The sequence below is a fragment of the Phoxinus phoxinus genome (assembly GCF_949152265.1).
Source record: "Phoxinus phoxinus genome assembly, chromosome: 13".
NCBI classification, from domain to species: Eukaryota; Metazoa; Chordata; class Actinopteri; order Cypriniformes; family Leuciscidae; genus Phoxinus; species Phoxinus phoxinus.
The window spans coordinates 22,619,768-22,638,537 of NC_136888.1; the positions used below are offsets into that span (position 1 = coordinate 22,619,768).

Sequence of the window (18,770 nt, forward strand, 5' to 3'; positions counted from 1 at the left end):
CATAATGACAGGACTCTATCCATCATGGCAACCATGTGCTGAAGGCTGGTGTCTGGAGAGAAAGGAACAGCATTAGGATTAAGATGAGTTACTGGAGGCAGTGACTGGGCTGGCATGGAAACAGGCTGCTGAGGAGAACTGGACACAGAACTGGGGTCTGCCATAACAGTGCACTGGTTGCAAGCTGACAAGGACATTGTGTGCTGCATCCGAGAAGAGACTCTCTTTAGATCCCTCTGATGACTATCCAATCGCTCCTGGACCTCAGCGGCGCTCCACTTCTCAGCTGGCTTAAACTGAAAAGACAAAGCAAGACTCGGGTCTGGGCAATGTGAAATAAACATCATGACAGCTTCAGCAGCGGGATCCTCGACACTCTTATGACGTCGTCGCAAGCACTCATCAGCAACATCTATGGCCTTGTTAAGCCGTATCCAGTAATCCATGGGACTTTCATCTGCTCTAGGGAAAGTGTTATAGAAGTCAGCCATAGGCATGTTAGAGTAAGACAACTCACTGAAGTTGCGTTTCAGTATGTCAAACACTGCACTTGGAAGCTCACTGGCACTCAGTTCAGGACGGCTTCGCAGGGACACCTTAACCACATCTCTCGCTTTACCAGCCAATCTGCTTGTGATGAGATCAGAGACATTGGTTTGCGTTCTGCATTTCATTCTGTCCAGATAACTGTACATCATATCTTCCCACTCGTGCACAGTAAATGAATCGCTCTTATCTCCCCTGAAGAATGGCGGAGGTGGTGCATCTTGCTGTACTATCACCTTGAGGCTAGATTTATCAATGTCCTCACTTGAGTGCTGAGACTGGCACGCTGGATTAGGCTGTACTGGGATGGGCTGGTGTGCAAGGTTAAGGCTGGCTGAAATACTCTCTCCTATTTTCTGAGCCAGATCTGAAATGATGCCCCCTAATGACTCAGGAGTGACAACACGTTCAATATCAGGGCGCATGATTGGGGTGGAGCTAGCTGCTGGACCTACAGAAATACCAATCGCTGAATCAGCTGTGTGCACATGGTCGAGTCCCAAATTAGCTAACGCTCTCCCTCTCCCATAACAACGTGTAAATTCAGACACACCCTCATTTCGATACATTTCAGACCCACCACCTCTACCCAATGGAAAAGTGACATTAGATCGTTTCACAGGACTGAAATCGTCTTTGCTAGAATCCTCAAACATGTTTCAAGTAATAAAATAAAACAGATAAAACATGTAAAAATGACAGAAAAATATATGTTACAAACAGTGTAACCTTAACTGATGAAAAGTTCAAGTATACTTCAAATATGCAAGGAAATATATGAAAAAAAATGACTCAAAACACTTCAATATCAAAATTCTTGATGAAAATAAAATGTATCTTTTCTCAAAATCAATTATATTATTTTCCTTGTTTAAGATGCATCAACAGTCATTGATTATATACTGTATAGATAAAGGATACGATGCATTAAGGACATTGAAGCGTCCCGCGATGATTATCACAGTCCCTGTCGTTCAATATGCACCAACGAAAGTGCTCCGGAGAGAGAGAGAAAAAGTCAGAAAGTCAATGACTCTTTACCGTTCCTTTAAGATGCAACAGTTCGTTTCGCGATGTCACACGCTGTTCATCTCACACACGCGCACTCCTTATGCGCGAGCACGGGGCCGCCACGAGCGATTGCGATGAGGAAGAAGATCGGCGATGAAGGCGAGCCAGCCGTCACGCAACCACGGCGATCGGCGAAGCGCTGATCTGATGATCCGAAATGATCACGGCACCAAGTGTAACTGGTCTGTTGTCTGCGTTGTGTTTTCGGTCGTGAATGATGAATCAGGGACAGCATGCGGCAGTTTCACAGATTTTATTCCTGATGTACAAACAAATGTAATCAGCCTCTTAAGTGAGAGTCGCCCTTGCTTTACCTCTCCACTGCATCACCAATGCAAAGAGCGCAATAAATCACATAGAACAAAAAAACACACGTAACAGAAAAACATACCTGATGTACAAACAAATGTAATCAGCCTCTTAAGTGAGAGTCGCCCTTGCTTTACCTATAAAACACATGTGATGTACACTTATCACGTGCTCTCTTTTCCACATTTAGGCCTAGATGCAAAAATATAACTTAAACGGGATGAAATTACTAAAATAACCACACAGATAGGTAAAATAATATTATATACATAAATTAGAGTGAAAATATAGACATAAAAGCAACAATTAAAATAAAGATTAAGAAAGATTATCAGAAGCCCAAAATAACCTCACCTCTCCACTGCATCACCAATGCAAAGAGGAAGAGGAGGGGACAGAACAGGAAATTATATTGACTTATGACGTCACATTAATTAAAGGGGAAAGGCACTCATTCACTTAGGCAGTCATCAGGTGTATGTAAATGAACAATTTTGTGTGAATTATACTTAATGCATATATTTAACAGTACACTTTCTGTACCTGTTACATAAATACTTGCATTATTCCCTTCCATTGCTGTGGCTGCTTTATTCAAGTACAAGTGTCAAAATAAAGGCACTGCCTACCCTGTCAAAGAAAGGATGCCTTCCTTAAACATTCAATTCCTCGTTTAATTCAAGACAGTGCCATAAAAAAGCAGTATAACACGAAATTGTCAATTTAGGTCATTGTCTAACCTTTTAATTCACTGTATAGGCTGTGCTTAACCTTAAATCCAAATATATTCCCTGCTTTAAAATATTAAACAAGGTTAACACAGACCACCAGTGATCCACAGAATCCCATAAGCTCAAGATTTGTAGCTGTATGTCTGCAAGTGTAGCCTTTCTTTTCTGTGTGTTTGAATACTCCTTGAAAGGGTTGTTTCAGCCATATTTTAACTATGGATGGATAGATAGATACATAGGTAGATAGCATTACACACACACATAGTGTAAACATTGTAAAAGATAAGCATTTTTTGCTTATTATGTTCACTTACAGCCTCTTATCTAAGCAAAACAGTAGGTTTGGTGTCACCTGTAGAGGTGTTAAGGTTAGAAAGAGAGGCTTTGAAATCGCCTTGCAAATTAGATATAATTACTAAATGCGGGCAGGCAAGAGCAGCAGTGCTAAAATAAAACCCGAGGAGGACATCACTGGTTCATGGAAGCCGTGAAACAGTTAAATACCTAGAGTCATGAAATGAAAACGATTCCTGGTCAGATTTCCATACAGATTCAGTGAAGTCTTATCACTCTCTTTTCTTTATGTAATGTAGATATATATATTTTTTTATGTTTAGGCTTTTCTCAGCAAATATTAATATATTCAACAAATTGTGTTTCGAGTTTTGGTGCAACTGTCAAAATACATTGTAATACATTCTACAACTTTATTTTTCAAGAAATCTCTCTCTGTGTGGTTTTGGTATTTGTGATTCTTATCCTGAGGTCTGTACTGAACTGGTGTTTCTGAATGGCAATAAAACTGTAGTTAGATGGCTCGTGGATTGAGCAAAAAAGAAAAAAAGAGGTCTCTCAAAATGGGGTGTAGATTTGCAGTTATTTGCCTTCTCCTTGTTACCATTAGAGGGCCATTTACGTCTGTTCGTTTGCATTTATGCTCTTTGCAGATGCTTCTCGTACCACTTGGAGGTTCAGATCCAAGGAGTCTGATATGATGCAGGAGGGCTGAATATATGGATTTTATTAATGATAAATTACAGGTTGAGAACAGAGAGAAAAGTTAAAATAGGTATACATTCAAAGAGAGAAAAGGTGAGCGCAAGTGATAAATGGATTTACAGGATGAGTTAATCAGAGATTAATTAAGGCCATTTCTAAAGGGGTTGGCCTATAGTGTTTTGGCAGCAGGTTTGATGGGTTAGTTTTAAACATTGATTTGTTTTGTGAAGGCATTTACGTCACAGTTTGGGAGTGTTGTTAAGCTTTGACTGCTTACGGCATAGGCCTACACACACACACACATCTATTTCTGATTAACATGAAAAAGAAAAGAGGCAGTCGACTGTTGGGTGTTTTAGCATAATTGTGGCTTTGCTGGTCTCACTCGAGTGAGATGCTTAATTAAAATAATAAATCACGCTTCTGCGTCACCACTAAAGAAATCCTTTTTTTCTTTGCCCCCTCACTCACTCAAAACGTATCGTCAGTGTGTTCGTGAAGGTCACACTGCAACCACTGTGTCCAATCCAGGGCCGCCCGCATCCACCCAATCCCACTTCAGGATTAGCTGGTGAACTCGTTAACTGGTTAGCAGATATCATCCTCCCCTCCCCCACCACCCTTGCTGTTTTTACCCTGGAGCAGCCTTGAGTAAGACACTCTTACCCCACATGGGATGGTCAGATTACAGCTTCCCCATAATCCTGCATGCACAGAGCACATCTCTACATCTCCTTCTCTCTATGTTTCTATCTCTGGATGCCTGCATCGCTCAAAAGTGTCCCATGTATGTAGTAGACAGAGGGTTCTGTCAGGACCACTATTGTCAAGGATGATTGACAGTTAGCATACAGTTTGGATTGGCGGTATGGTTCTGCTCTGGGCAAGAACAACATGCCCATCTATGCAGCCTAGCATGGACAAGAGCAGTTAGAGCAGCGATACCCCCCCCCCCCCTGCAGATATATTTAATGTTCAATAATTTAATGTACATCATAATTCATAATTCGAAGAGGAATATCAGAGGCCAAGAGGAGGAGCTGGGGATGGAGGAGGGTAATTAGCTCCTGAGAAACGCGATAAATCTGCTTTAATAGTCAAGTCAAGTCACCTTTATTTATATAGCGCTTTTTACAATACAGATTGTATCAAAGCAGCTTCACAGTGATAACATGAAAATAATACAACAAAGTTTGTTTCTAGAAAAAAATTGCATCATCATCCACCTTAAGTAAGGCAGATCAATAATATTGTTGAATAATAAATGTCCCCAACTAAGTAAGCCAAAATCCAAGGCAAATACTGAATGGAACTTATATACTGGAATGCTGTGATAGGCGTCGTATTCCTATAGACGTGGATACGCTGAGAGTCAGCTGATGTGAGCTTGAGTGACGTGACCTGCCACTAACGCTACGCTTGATTTTTCAAACCATATTAAGAGATATTTAAATTTGTATGGTGTGAATATTCAGAACAGCATTGGAAACTAAACAAGTGTGCACAAATTGATCACGGCACAGGAAGTGGACAGGGAAACTTACCTTAGTCATTGTGCACTACTTTAGTTCTACACAACGTTTAGGCCAAATTGACGTGATAAAAAAGGGCCCAGCATTCAGTTAAATTTTTTAGCAGGTGTTTGTGGGTATGAAGTGCATGAGATGCAACCGTAACAAAGTCATATTCAAGAGCAGGTTAGAAGACATACAAAATAGCCAAATCATTTTACTTTTATTTTAATATTGTCATCATTAAATTTAGGGGTCTGGAATATCACTAATGATATTACATTTAGAATATATTTTTTTTTACAAGAAATGTTATTTTAAAGCTATTTATTAAAGAATCCTGAAAAAAATGGTCATGGTTTCCACAATTTTTTTTTTTAAAAAATTCAAGCAATACAACTGTTATAATATTAATAAATAGGCACCAAATCAGCCTATTAGATTGATTCCTGCTTTGACGTCACAAGAATAAATTACATTATATTAAAATGTATATTGTACATTAATAAACTACAATATTACTGTTTTACTGTGTTTTTGATCAAATAAATGCAGCCATGGTGAGCATAAGAAACTTCTTTTAAAATATAAAAAAAATCTTCACACAAATATATCATATATGCTAACTATTATACAAATATATAATAATCACACTCAAAAGCCCTAATCAAGTGTCTGTCTTGATAAAGTGAAGTTCCACAGATGACCGCAGCTCAGTGTGTATGGTGAACACTGCTTAGGGACCTCCGGAACGCAGCTTCTGTTTCCCCTCGTTTATTCATTTGATTTTTTCATGCCCATTCTTTCCAATATTACGCACTACCTAGAAGGTAAATACATATTATACACACAGATTCTAACTCCAAAGAAACAACAATTCTAGTGGGCATTATGTTGTAGGGTAAATCCACGCACACAGCTCCCCCTCTCTTTCTCTTGTCTTGTCTTCCTGGCCACCTGTCTTTCCTCCCACCCTTCTCTCGTCCCGTTGGAGCTCCTCTCTCACCTGAAGCCTTGTTTGGCATCCTCTGCTGGGATTATGTTTAATCTGGACACGTGCCACTGGCCTCCCTCCCTCCCCCCCATAGTCATTCTTTTCCACCCCGCTCTTGTGCAGAAATCTGTGGCTGTAGGCTTTTAGTGTCTCTTAAAGGCATTTTACTCCAAGCTAAATTCACAAGGATAAAAAGGGGAAGCGCTATGGGGGCGCTATGAAACGCATAAATACTATTTATAAAAATATATCCAAATCCACACAAGCATGCTTTTTTATGATCTACTCTCTTACATTGAATATGTATTGTACAAAACAAATCTGATGATCACAAAGACTGCATTTATTTGATCAAAAATACAGCAAAAACAGTAATATTGTGAACTATTATTACAACTGTCTTCTATTCTAATATATTTTAAAATGTAATTTATTCCTGTGGTGGCAAAGCTGAATTTTCAACAGCCTTTAGTGTCACATGATTCTTCATAAATCATTCTAATATGCTGATTTAGTGAAATCAAATGTTATCAATGTTGAACAATGTTGTGTTGCTTAATATTTTATAAATTATATATATATATAAATTATAATACATTCTATTATGAAGTAGAATACAAATTTGTGTTCATAATTGTTTTGAATATAATACAAATATTAAACACAAACTCTACAATGTAAATGCGGTTTATTGATAAAACACCACCAACAAAAAAAATCCACCCTTCTTCAATCCCAGAATCCACCAGCAACTTCCTGAATAAATGCATTGAGCTCAGAAAGAGATTATAAACCAAGCCAAAACAATAGATGCAGTATTTTCGCCTCATCTGTGCATAATGTGATTGTGTCATGGGAGATTTACCCATCAACTCATGAAAGGCCGATTCTAGTGCAAAGTCTGTGATGGGATAGGATAAACATAATTTATTTTAATCATTTATAATTTGGGTATAAATATTATTTAATGCATTTCTAACATAGTAGCTAACAGCTTAGCTAATAACACGAACATGTTTAAATACTGATATTTAAGGCCGTAAACATGCCTGCATGCATGTACAGATGTACAGTAAATCTATATCTGAAGTGCCAAAGAAATCAGAAGAAAAAGAAAGAGAGAGAGGTGGAGGAAGTTAACTAAAGGACAATTAATTGCTGTTATGTGGATCCTGTCACCAGTCAGTCAGGGTCAATCTGACCCACTGCCTTTCATTTACTGCAGGGCAAGCACACACTTACGCAGATGCATTAATTAATAATGTACATTTTCCACATGTTTTTTTCTAAATGATGCACCTTTGAGTCAGAGATACAATCTGACTGTGGCCCCCGGCTCATTAAAAATAAACCTGAATCAATTCTACCCCACAGTCTGACAGTATGCAGCTGTCATTACAGAAAAACACCATGATTAAATATTACAAATGTTTACCTATTAATCCTTATAAACTGAGTCTGTTTGTATGTGTGGCCTATATCGTCTGAGCGTAGCTGATTATTAAAAATTACCATTCGTCTCTCTGCTTAAATAGGCCGCAAAATTGATTTGCCTTCCTGTTGCTGCCTCTGACAGTCTCACTGACATGTTCTTATTATCAGCAGTACGAGCATTATCACATACATTAATCAGAAAAGAATTCAGCCGTTGATGGCGTACTTTAATTACAAATCACGCACTTATCCAACGAGGAACCACAAAAAGCGGCAGATTAAAATAATTGTGATTGCAAAAAACCCTGTTTAGAGATGGTCAGGACAGGAGGCAATGCTGACCTTGAAGGGCTGTCTTTAACACAATCAGACATACTGATGCTACATACAGAAGGCTGCGCGAAAAATCTCCAGTCTTCAGTGCGTTTATTATTAATGTAGGGGATTTTATACTGCCAGCAGTATTTTTCTGTAACCAAACGCACAGATGAAATGCCTCTGAACCTCAGAGCGAAGACAGATGCATAATTTTGCGAAGCACATGCGCACGCTAAAGTGGTGCGAAATGAAGAAGTGGGTCATGGAGTGATTTGTTTTAGAGAGGGGGTGGAAACTGGGTCACTTGGATGCAGAGGCGGTGAGAGGGGGGTTGCTTTTGGGAGCTTCTGTGTGCTGTTGCTGGGCTGACTATTGGGGCGTATTGAGAAAAGAGGGAGGGAGAGAGAGACAGAAAGAGAAGTTCCCATCCTTGCTTTCTTTTTTTTCTTTTTTTTTGGGGGGGGGGGGGGGATTAGTCATGTTGTAGGGTCTAGGAGCATCATTATTTCAAGAAGCAACCGAAGACGCTAGATCCCATTCCAAATGCAGTATTCCAGAGCTTCGACTACAAAGAGAACTAATAATGATCTGAGGTATGAAAGAAATGCAAAATGGAGCACCATTGGGTGTCATTTCAATGGGGCAAAAACAATTATGCACTTCTACTTAATCAGCCGCCCTCTCTATCAGAGTGATATGGTCAGAGCTAATGAAATTGCCACTAATATTAAGGGCACTGGAGGACACCAGTGACCCAGGGGGAGAGCAGGGCATCGATCCATCCACAATGAAGTGCTCATGACCAAGAGCTCACGCTTTCAGCTGTACACTGGAGACCGCACTGCGCACTGCCATAACTAGTATCACATCCTGTACTGTATGCCAGGGGTTTACCTTGAGTGCTACATTCATGTACTATATGACATGTCCCTTTTGCATATATGGGATAATATTCTATAGAAATAACAGCATCATCTGACTGTGATTATATACGTAGCTATTGTGTTACAGGCACAGTTCACCCATTAAATGAAAATATTCCGGGACCATCATGTCGTTCTAAAACGTTCTTTCTTCTGTGGAACATATTTTGAAAAACAGTTGCAACATTCTTCGAAATATCTCTTTTATGGTCCGCAGAAGAACGAAAGTCATACAGGTTTGGAACAACATGAGGGTGAATAAATGGCAACGGGATTTTTCTTTTTAAGTTAACTATCCCTATAATGTGTTGTTTAGGTGTTGATTTAACAACAAATTGTACATTTTGTTGCAGGTATTTAGAAAAATCCCTTGCAAGACAGTTGCAACATTCTTCAAAAATCTTCTTTTGTGATCAACAGAAGAACAAAAGTCATGCGGGTTTGGAACAACATGAGGGTGAATAAACGGAGACAGGATTTTCATTTTCAGGTGAGCTATCCCTTTATTGTGTTGATTTAACAACAAATTGTACTTTTTGTTGCATTCATCTGTGCATTTCATGCTTTCTTTTTATATGTGTGCATGCATTTTAGTGCAGAGGCGAACACAATAGCACATGCTGCCGGATTTACCAAATGTCCTACCAAGCATTCTGTACAGAGACACATGCATCAGTGCACGCTCACATACACATCTGTGCATAGCCCATAGGCACACACACTCCTGAGACACATATAATGGCCAACTCAGCATTATAACCATACCTTTAAAGCAGGGACACACAAAAACGAAGAAACACAATACACACAACTCAACGTGCACTGCTCTCCTTTTTCCCACTTGCATGCTGTAGCTTGCATTAGTTTAAAATAATGATCTTTCACCCTTAAATACTGCAGGTTTAGGTTTTAAACTCATTTAGCTTTAGTCTTTGTAATCTTGTAAATGTCCCGTTTCAGCTCATCGGTGAGGACGTTTTAGCGACCCATCTGTTATGTGACCTCTTTAAAATGATGCAGCGCAAAGACCGGCCGCTTCAACACAACATCTGGTTGCTTTGCTTTTGTTTATTTATTTTTGGATGGAAATTTTAATCCGATGCTGACATACAAGATATGAACTCTGGGATTAAAGTAAAAAAAAAAAAAATCTTTCAATGAAGGCTGAAAATTAGACATTTTTGAAGGACAGAAAAAAAATATGCATATTAAAAAAACAATTAAATTCTGTTCTGTTTTAACCATTTAACATTCCGATTTGACCATAATGCAATAAATGTGGAGTCACTTTTTAAAAAACACCCACACTATAATGGGAGTGTATTTAAATTAAACTCTCACTGCACAAAAGCACTCACACACAGACACAAAACACAAAAAATACAGAATATGCCGACACACACACAGAAGGAGCAGGTCCTGGGATGCTCGTCATTTGTAATGAGGCGATAATCCAGCTCAAACGCTCCTATTTGCTAATCTGTCAGATTACAGATTAAAGTGCACTCAGAGGACGCTATTGCTAGGAGGAATGCAGGCTAGGCTAGTGCTGACACACACACACACACACACACACTGGTCCTAATCTCTTCCATATACACTTCATTTCTGTTTGATTTGCCTGGGGCGTACACACGTAAAATGCAAAAAATATACAATAATGATCTCATTGCAGGAATATACATGCATTGACAAAAACATAAATAGAGCGAGGACACATTTTCAGCATACCACACGCAAACACACAGTTTTAAAGACATTGTGGATGTTAACGCGCCCACAATATTCCCTTTTATGTTTTAGCTCTTTTAAAGAAAAAGACATTCTGTCTATCATTGTTTGGTGATGTTTGAATATTTATTATTATAAAAAAAAAGATATAGGTTTATATGTATATAATTTAAATGTAATATTTGAATTACAATAAATCAGAGGATAATAGAGAAAAATTGTGAATTAAGAAAATGACTATCATTTTGCATACAATTTTAAGATGATGATTTATGAAAAAACAGAATGTTTTTGCAGCTTTCTGGATCAGAAAATGCTGAAGCATAGAATTGATTTTAATGTCAGATATAGTTCAAACGCTGCTCAAAATCCAAGACTAAACAGTATTGATCTCCTCTGTACAACTCGTACACTGGGGTTTCACGCTTTGAAACGCTTCCAGATTTAACACCATGTGTGATTTGGACGAACTAAGAAAAAACGATTTAAAATGAAAATTTCTTTTGCATTTGAAGCTCCCGTCCTGCTGTTTCGCAGTGATACTGCACATTAGCGAAGTAGTGGCTCGTGTGTTATATCATGCATGATGTATCGTCTGCGTGTGTGTGTGTGTGTGTGTGCGTGCGTGTCAGAGGAGCATATTGGGTTGCCTCCCCTCGGCCCCCCTTTTGCAAATCAGCTGATCACCCTGAAAAGATGGAGTGGTCCAGGGTCAAAGGTCAACTGTGTCACCCCCGCCACCCCCTAGCAGTCAGTATGTATTACCATACATTAACCCTCAATGTCTAGATGCGTGCTATTTGTGCACCTTGCATTCAGTTTATGTGTGTGTGCTCACCTATTTCCAAATATAGCAGCCATTTATGTGATATCAGTATATTTCTAGGCAAACATGATGCTGCACACTTTCGTCCTGCATTTATGTGCAATTTATTGTGTGTTGATGTATGTGTGTGTGTATATATCTTGGTCAGAGAGGGTCTCCCCTCCCTTGCTCAGTCAACCCCCTGCGTGTGTAATCCCTGCCAGCTGTCCCCACAATCTAATCTCTCTACCACGATCAGCTGGGACGTTACACGCACGTGTGTGTGTGTGTGTGTGCGCGCGTATGTATGTGCCCAGGGAGGTGGGGGTGGTGTCAAACGGAGAGCATAAATTGGAGCCAGAGCGTGTGCGCAGCGCAGTGTGTGTGTGTCCATGTGTGTGAACCGCTCATCCCTTGCATACCTGCTCCTTCCCTCTTCCTCTGGATATGTATACATATATGATGTGCTTATATATGTATATGCGCATTTTCAACTTTTCTTTTCTTTTTATAAAAAATACGTGATTTTTTTAGTGGCGCGCACTGCTGGATTTTCTCAGGCTGATGGCACGGGGGAGAATACTCCTTTATTTTTTTTTATTTTTTTTTGGTTTTTAAACAACTGCGGCATCCCAGCACCTGATTTTCCCTTCCTGCATGCGTGAAAACCTTCCTACCTGCCTACCTCTTCCCTAACCCCCTCCACCCCACCCCACAGAACATCTCCCCTTGCTACCCTGCTCTCCAGCCCCCAGAAAAAGAAGAGAGCTTCGGCAGGACCCCCCGTTCACCCTTGGATGGAGAATAGCGAGAACTGACGGAACTATGAGAACGGGAAAAACCAGGATATACGCTTCTGTTTTCTCCGCTAGAGCGAGAATGCGAGGAGAAAGAACCAATCTAAAGATCATTTGCTGATTAATGTCAGTAGTTTTGCAGCAAATGACGGTGCTTCTGGGTAATTCTTGTATGTGATTTGATGCTTGTGGCTGTAACTGATGTGTTTTGGAATATATTGTTATTTTCCTAAATACATGTACATCTTCTGTACGCATCTGTATGCATTTATTTCAACTGTCATCGTCTGCTTCAACTCATTTATGTGATGTGATTTTAACCGTACTTGTTTTTGCTTGCCGTATAGGTGCGCGTATGCTGAGAGAGAGTGAGAGAAATAAAAAGACAGAGAAGAGAGAGAGAGAGAGAGGAGGGGGGGAGAGAGGGAGAGAACAGACTGTCATAGGGAAGCGCTAGCTTTACATTGCGATGCTGGCAGCCGTCTCATCATGGCGGTGGACGTGCTGAATGGACGAGAGGAAGAGCAGGGCATAGCTTTGCATCTTCGCACATCCCTCACGCACAGATTTGCTGGTCCTCTTTGTTTGGCCGAGAGTGGAAAAAGGTCTGCTGGAATGAAACAGAAAGCAGGTGCCAGGGCTTCATGCAGAATGGGTACAACAAAAGGTAGATCCTCTTTATCTCCCCTATATCTCTCTCTCTCTCTCTCTCTCTCTCTCTCTCTTGTAATTTCTCGGGTCATGCATTCGGTAGAGAGCATAGCTAGAAGAGGTCTGAATGAATTTGACTGCAATGTGTTTGTGCATATGTATGTAAAATATGACCATGAGAAACATTGTGTTGCATTGTCATGTATGTTTTGTTCTTACCACACACCTAGGCCGATCGAAGACGGGAATTATGCGATTTAAAACTGCACACACAGGGAGAATCCTCGGAAAGATGTGCGATGGTGCGTTTGTAAGTGTCTGTGAGTGTGTGAGTGTGTGTGTGTGTGTGTGTGTGTGTGTGTGTGTGTGTGTGTGTGTGTGTGTGTGTGTGTGTGTGTGTGTGTGCGCGAGATTAGGACTTCTGGTTTCGACTGCACTAACACCAGCAAAGCCCACATCAGATGCAGGAGGAAGAGGACAGGTGAGAAGAAATAGATTTCAGATGAGTACAGAAACGTGGTATTGTCCTGAAGGACAAGAACAGGATGTGCAGACCGCATAGGAACCAAATACAGACAACGAGAGAACCGGCAGGAAAGCTGAAGTGCACGACCGAACCGTTAGCCGTGAGTACAGACCAGACTGCAGGGATGAAGAGGAACAGAGAGAGTTTGTGCGAAAAGACAAAGTGGACGACGTTCGGAAACTTGGGTTTTTGCTCTTTGTGTTCACAGTGGACCTTGATTTAATTTCAATACAATTAAGGCACGCGGTGAATGCCAAGAGAGAAGCCAACAGCAGCACTCACCTGAGCGACCGATCAACGTGAGCGAATCATGTTGTGTACGGTCACTACAACTGTGGTTTCATATTAGACATCATATGTACACAATAAAATAATACACTGCATCATCCCACTGCCATCCCCTACCTGAATCACAGCAATATCATGAAAGCAGCTCCCCTTATACATCGCAAACACTTAAATAGACCAACGAATATTCATCACATTGAAAAACAAAACCCAACACATGAACACAGGGCCTAATACGCATATAATGATTTGCGAAAGGCATGGCTGTATCTTTCCCAAACCATTAGATTATATTTAGTGACAATGCTCTGAAAAAGGCTCGAAGGCAAAAACTGCAAAGGTTGCGTTATGACCTACATTTCACAACACAAGCGATCATTACAAGCACTGGAGTGCAATATGCAAATGCAGTGTGGTGAGCATGGGATTAAGGGCTTTTTTAATTTACCCAATTTTGTGCAATTTTTTTTTTTTTTAATACTGTGACGCAGTGAATTTAGAGTAAGATCAGGGGCCCGTTGCAACAAACCCTTTAAGTTAAGAAAAGCCTTAGTAAGGTATTATTAGGGTTTGTTGCAACCTGCTACTGCAGATATTAAACAGGAGTACAGCACAAACACCAACATATGAGGCCCACCGTCAAGCCCACCATTCAAATAATGTCCCTTCAAACTGCCAGTAATAAATCACCTATCTGCTCTCGGCACGTGGCGCAGATGTTTAGAGGGGTCAAAGTTTACGTATTTATTTATGACTAATGATGAATTTTACTCACAAAAGAAAGGCAAACAGGGTCTGGGATGAAGCTCTGCCCCTCAGGCTAGAATTCTGTCGAAAGAACACACAACTGTGAAGACAATAAAAGCAAATATTAATCACTCTGACAGTCATTCAGACGGCACGTGACGTTGCTGGTGTTGCATTTTACGCTTTTATACATTTACACAGAGTATTTTGTTTTAGTTCGTACAATTTACAAACCTTTAAGACGCACTACTTTTTTCCACACTTCACATGTGTCCTCTTTACGACTTCAAATAAAGAACAATTGCGCGATCACTACCTTTGATACTACCTCACTACCACACGCTTTTACAAATCAGTGGCCTATATTTTTTTTTTCTTGTTTAAAATCATATAAATATTTTAATATTGCAGTTATGACCGTAGGTTGAGAGGAACGTTAACTTGTAGGCCTACTTTAATCATGTCGAGGTTAGGTGTCACTCTTGAATTCCACAAACATTTAGGCTAACGACCACATCTAATAGGCTAAGTAAAATAAATAAAACATTTAATAATTGTATTTTGGATCAAAGAATAATTTTGCCAAATTCTGATACAAGAAGCATTTGCATTAAAACGTTTCGATAAAATGTCAAATACATCAGTAGGCTATGTCTAATATTCGGTCTCTGCACAAAGATTAAATCACATAGGCCTATATTAACAAATGTATTTATTAAATATAGACCTATATATTTGTATTATTAGTTTTTATTTAGTCCTATTCTTTCAAAATCCTATACAGAGGAAAAACACAGATATTACAAATATACGTCAGATTAGGCTATTTTAACGTAATTTCGAAAAAATTAAGAGCAAATTACAAATCATGAATATTTTGAATTAATTAATTAGGATAATTTCTTTGTCATTTAAAAACATATGAAAATGACCGATGTTTATGAGATAATTTATTAGCCTATTTAAATCTTAAATCTAGAACTTTAAATGTGCAAGCTGCATAATAATTATCCTAAATTAAGATTGTTTTTCTTTTTTTATTAAAATCGTGTTATTTATCTGTTTTATTTTTAACTTGTGTTAAATATATTTTATGCAATTAAAAGGACATTTAAATGGCCCCTTTCATATTTTCGTTCGGCCTCCATATATACATATTCGTTTGAAATAAATCGGTCCCTCAATGTAGTACAGAAATGATTTTATTATGTAAATTGCATCTTTTGCAGACATGGCCAGGCGTTACTAATGGCAAAAATACACGCGCGCGCTCTTGATAATGCGCTGAACGCATGCGGCTGCTCGACTGTCAACACACTGATAAACGCAGCGCGCGCTCATCCTCGCCCCTCACCCCTCACCCCGCACACAATCCGGACGGCTACGGCAGCAGGATAAAAAGCGATAATACTGTCTGGGATACAAGAAGAACCCAAATCGGAAATTCACAACATCTATTGCTCTTAAAACCGAGACTGATTGTGTTCAGGCCTGCATCTCTTTGTTATTCAGGTGCAGCCTGTTATCAGCGGCAACACGGATTTGATCTAAAAGCCTGAAAATCTCTGCAGACTTTCCTGTGGCCTGCTCTGTTATAGCGATTGATCCAAAACTATGCAAGATAAACATACACATAGCTTTTTTCGTCCACAAGTTTAAGAATTTTCCCAATCATTTTTTTTTTTGAGGTTGTGATTTTCTTTAAAACCTAAGGCACCCCACAGTTTTTTATTACTCAAAATGTAGATAATAATGTAAACATCAGCAGGGATGACCAGTATCTGATTTGCTATGAAGCTGACTTTATTTTTGGAGAACGTTAGACACAGGGACAGACTGCATCTGTCTTAAGCACACACCGCATCAATGGTCTCAGAGACACGTGCCACCCCCTCCCCACCTTTATGTTGTCTGGGGATCCCAAGAGGTTTTGGGGTCCCTGGGGAGAGAGAGGCCGAGGTCAGAGAAGGGCCCCTCAGGCGGCATGATATAGACAGACGGGAGGTTGAGCCATGTGCTGCATCTTATTCCCCCTCATACATAAAACACCCCCAATATCAGCCGGGCACAGTCACACACACGTTTGTTTCACTATATTAGTGAGGACATTGCATAGACTTCCTCTGATTTTATAGGTTAATTATATTTGTATTGCCTAACCTAACCCCTACCTCTTTAAACCTATCATAGAATCATGCAAAACATAAATAAAAACACATTTTGGCCAATTTATAAACCTTTTTAAGTAGTGACGACCAGTAAAATGTCCTCACTAGTCGGTTGTCATAATATTTCACTGTGAGGACATGGCCCTCACAAGTGTAGCCAATCTTACACACACACACACACACACACACACACACACACACACACACACACACACACACACACACACACAGTATCCAAATAGGCAGGCCAATATTTTTAATGCACTTAAGACTCAAACATACACATTATACCCAAACTGATTCAAAGCACATAAGGCTTCTTGTAAACATTTAGTTTTTGCACTTAAAAGAGGCAGAGCTCTACTGCGCTGTCACAAATTACCTAACCTCAAAACCGTTGGGATAGTTAAATTGTTTCATACTATTTGTCTCTGGTAATTTCATCTCATAAAACATGATGCTGCATACTGGAATACAATACAAACCACAAAACCTTCAAAATATGAGCTGATTGTGAGTGTGTAATCTGATATTCTTTGATTCATGATTGTAAGGTCAGATTAGACATAAATAAATGCTAATACAGAAACAAACATGCTGAGTCCTTCTTTACATGCATCTGTAATATTAAATGTATCTGTTTTGAAAATGTGAATTCGTTCAGAAACTCTGGGTATTTTTAAAGGGACAGTTCACCCAAAAATTCAAATTCTGTCATCATTCTCATATAATGTCAAACCTGTTTTCTTTCTTCTGTTGAACACACAAAAAAAATGATGTTTTGAAGAATGTTGGTAACCAAACAGTTTTGTTTACCCCTTGACATTCATCATTGTATAGACAAAAAGCTGATTTATTTCTCAAAATGTTATATTCCACAGAAGAAGAAAAAAGAAGAAGTGTCAAACAGGGTTGAAACATGATGGTAAAACAACAAGATTTTTTTTAACGAACTATGCTTTTAAGGAGTTATTGATATAGGTTATGTTTTGTTGAAAGAAGTAACGTAGGCCTAGATCTAGTCACAGATTATGAAATAAAATAAATACATTATTTTAAACATCAAATTAACAATTAATGTCATAAGTGCGACACTGTCATAAGTTCGTATTCTTCAATCAAACGGGTCGGTTAGACCAGTTTAGGGATGCACATGAAAAATTAAGTTGCACCGCCCCCTGTTGGACAAGCATGATCAATTCTACATGGTGCCGCCATTTTAGGATTAACCCGTCTGCCTTCTGTGATTTTAGGATACAGATGTAACGGGATGCTAGTGCTACAAATAATCCCCTCAGCTTTCGTACTATATAAATTATGATACCCAGTGCATCCCGTTACAGACCTGCGACTTAAGAGTACTCTTTTTTTTTAGAAAATGATTATTCAAGAATTTAGCGATTCTTTAAAACATACAAGCTTTGTTTGTTTACACTCGAGGCACAACATCCACGTTGTTTGGACGTGTAAGCAGCGCCATCGAAAGGCCAATTAAGAATGTGCATCTATCGAGTAAACAGGTAAAGTAATATCGCAGATAAAAACATACAATCACTCTCGTTATTATATAATGAAAAGTAGCTTTAAAAAATGAATAAAAAAAATCGTAACCTATTTCTTATTACATCTCTATCATGAGAAAAGCTGGTCAACCCAAAGAAAAAAACGAACAAAAAAAACAAACATTTCAGCTCTTGTGAGAAATCTAATCTCCAAAGCTTTTTAATTGTAAATCAAGCATTTTCTTCTTTGAGACCTGACTCAACCACCAATTTAAGGGGTTATTGGTGAATTAATTAATTTTAAGTTAAAAAGTATGCTCACAATACTTAACCCAACTATTGATTAATTATTACGGTGGCAAACACTCAAGGTTCGCCATTGCTTCCTGAAAAGAAACACATTGTGTTTATGACAATGAAATTACAATTAAGCAGATGGCCATGGATACATTGTGCCATTACAAGGTAGCATTACACCAAATTTCTAATCGTACTATCAATTCAATTCTTCAGAAAGCAAACACACTTGAAGTTTTGTGCAGCATCTTTATTCTGACACTGCTAAATGCCAGCAGTTCCGCAGTTGTTTAATGCACTGACAAGAACAAAGTAGAAGAAGGGGTGAAGTGCGCAGGCAGCTAGTGTAGGAGAGGAGTGTGGGTGCTGGGTGGAGGGCGGACCAGGCTGTTTGGGACGTAGGTTAGTGCATGATGATGTAT

General features: G+C 39.2%; 1 protein-coding gene across 1 annotated transcript in view; it reads right to left on the reverse strand.

The window, feature by feature from the left end:
• The window catches only part of msrab (methionine sulfoxide reductase Ab), a 37,018-nt gene extending 34,437 nt beyond the window's left edge, over window positions 1-2,581 (reverse strand). The window contains exon 1 of the mRNA XM_079632828.1: window positions 2,485-2,581. The gene's annotated coding sequence lies outside the window, so the exon portion shown is untranslated. The remainder of the gene's footprint in view (window positions 1-2,484) is intronic.
• Between the last annotated feature and the right edge of the window lie 16,189 nt (window positions 2,582-18,770).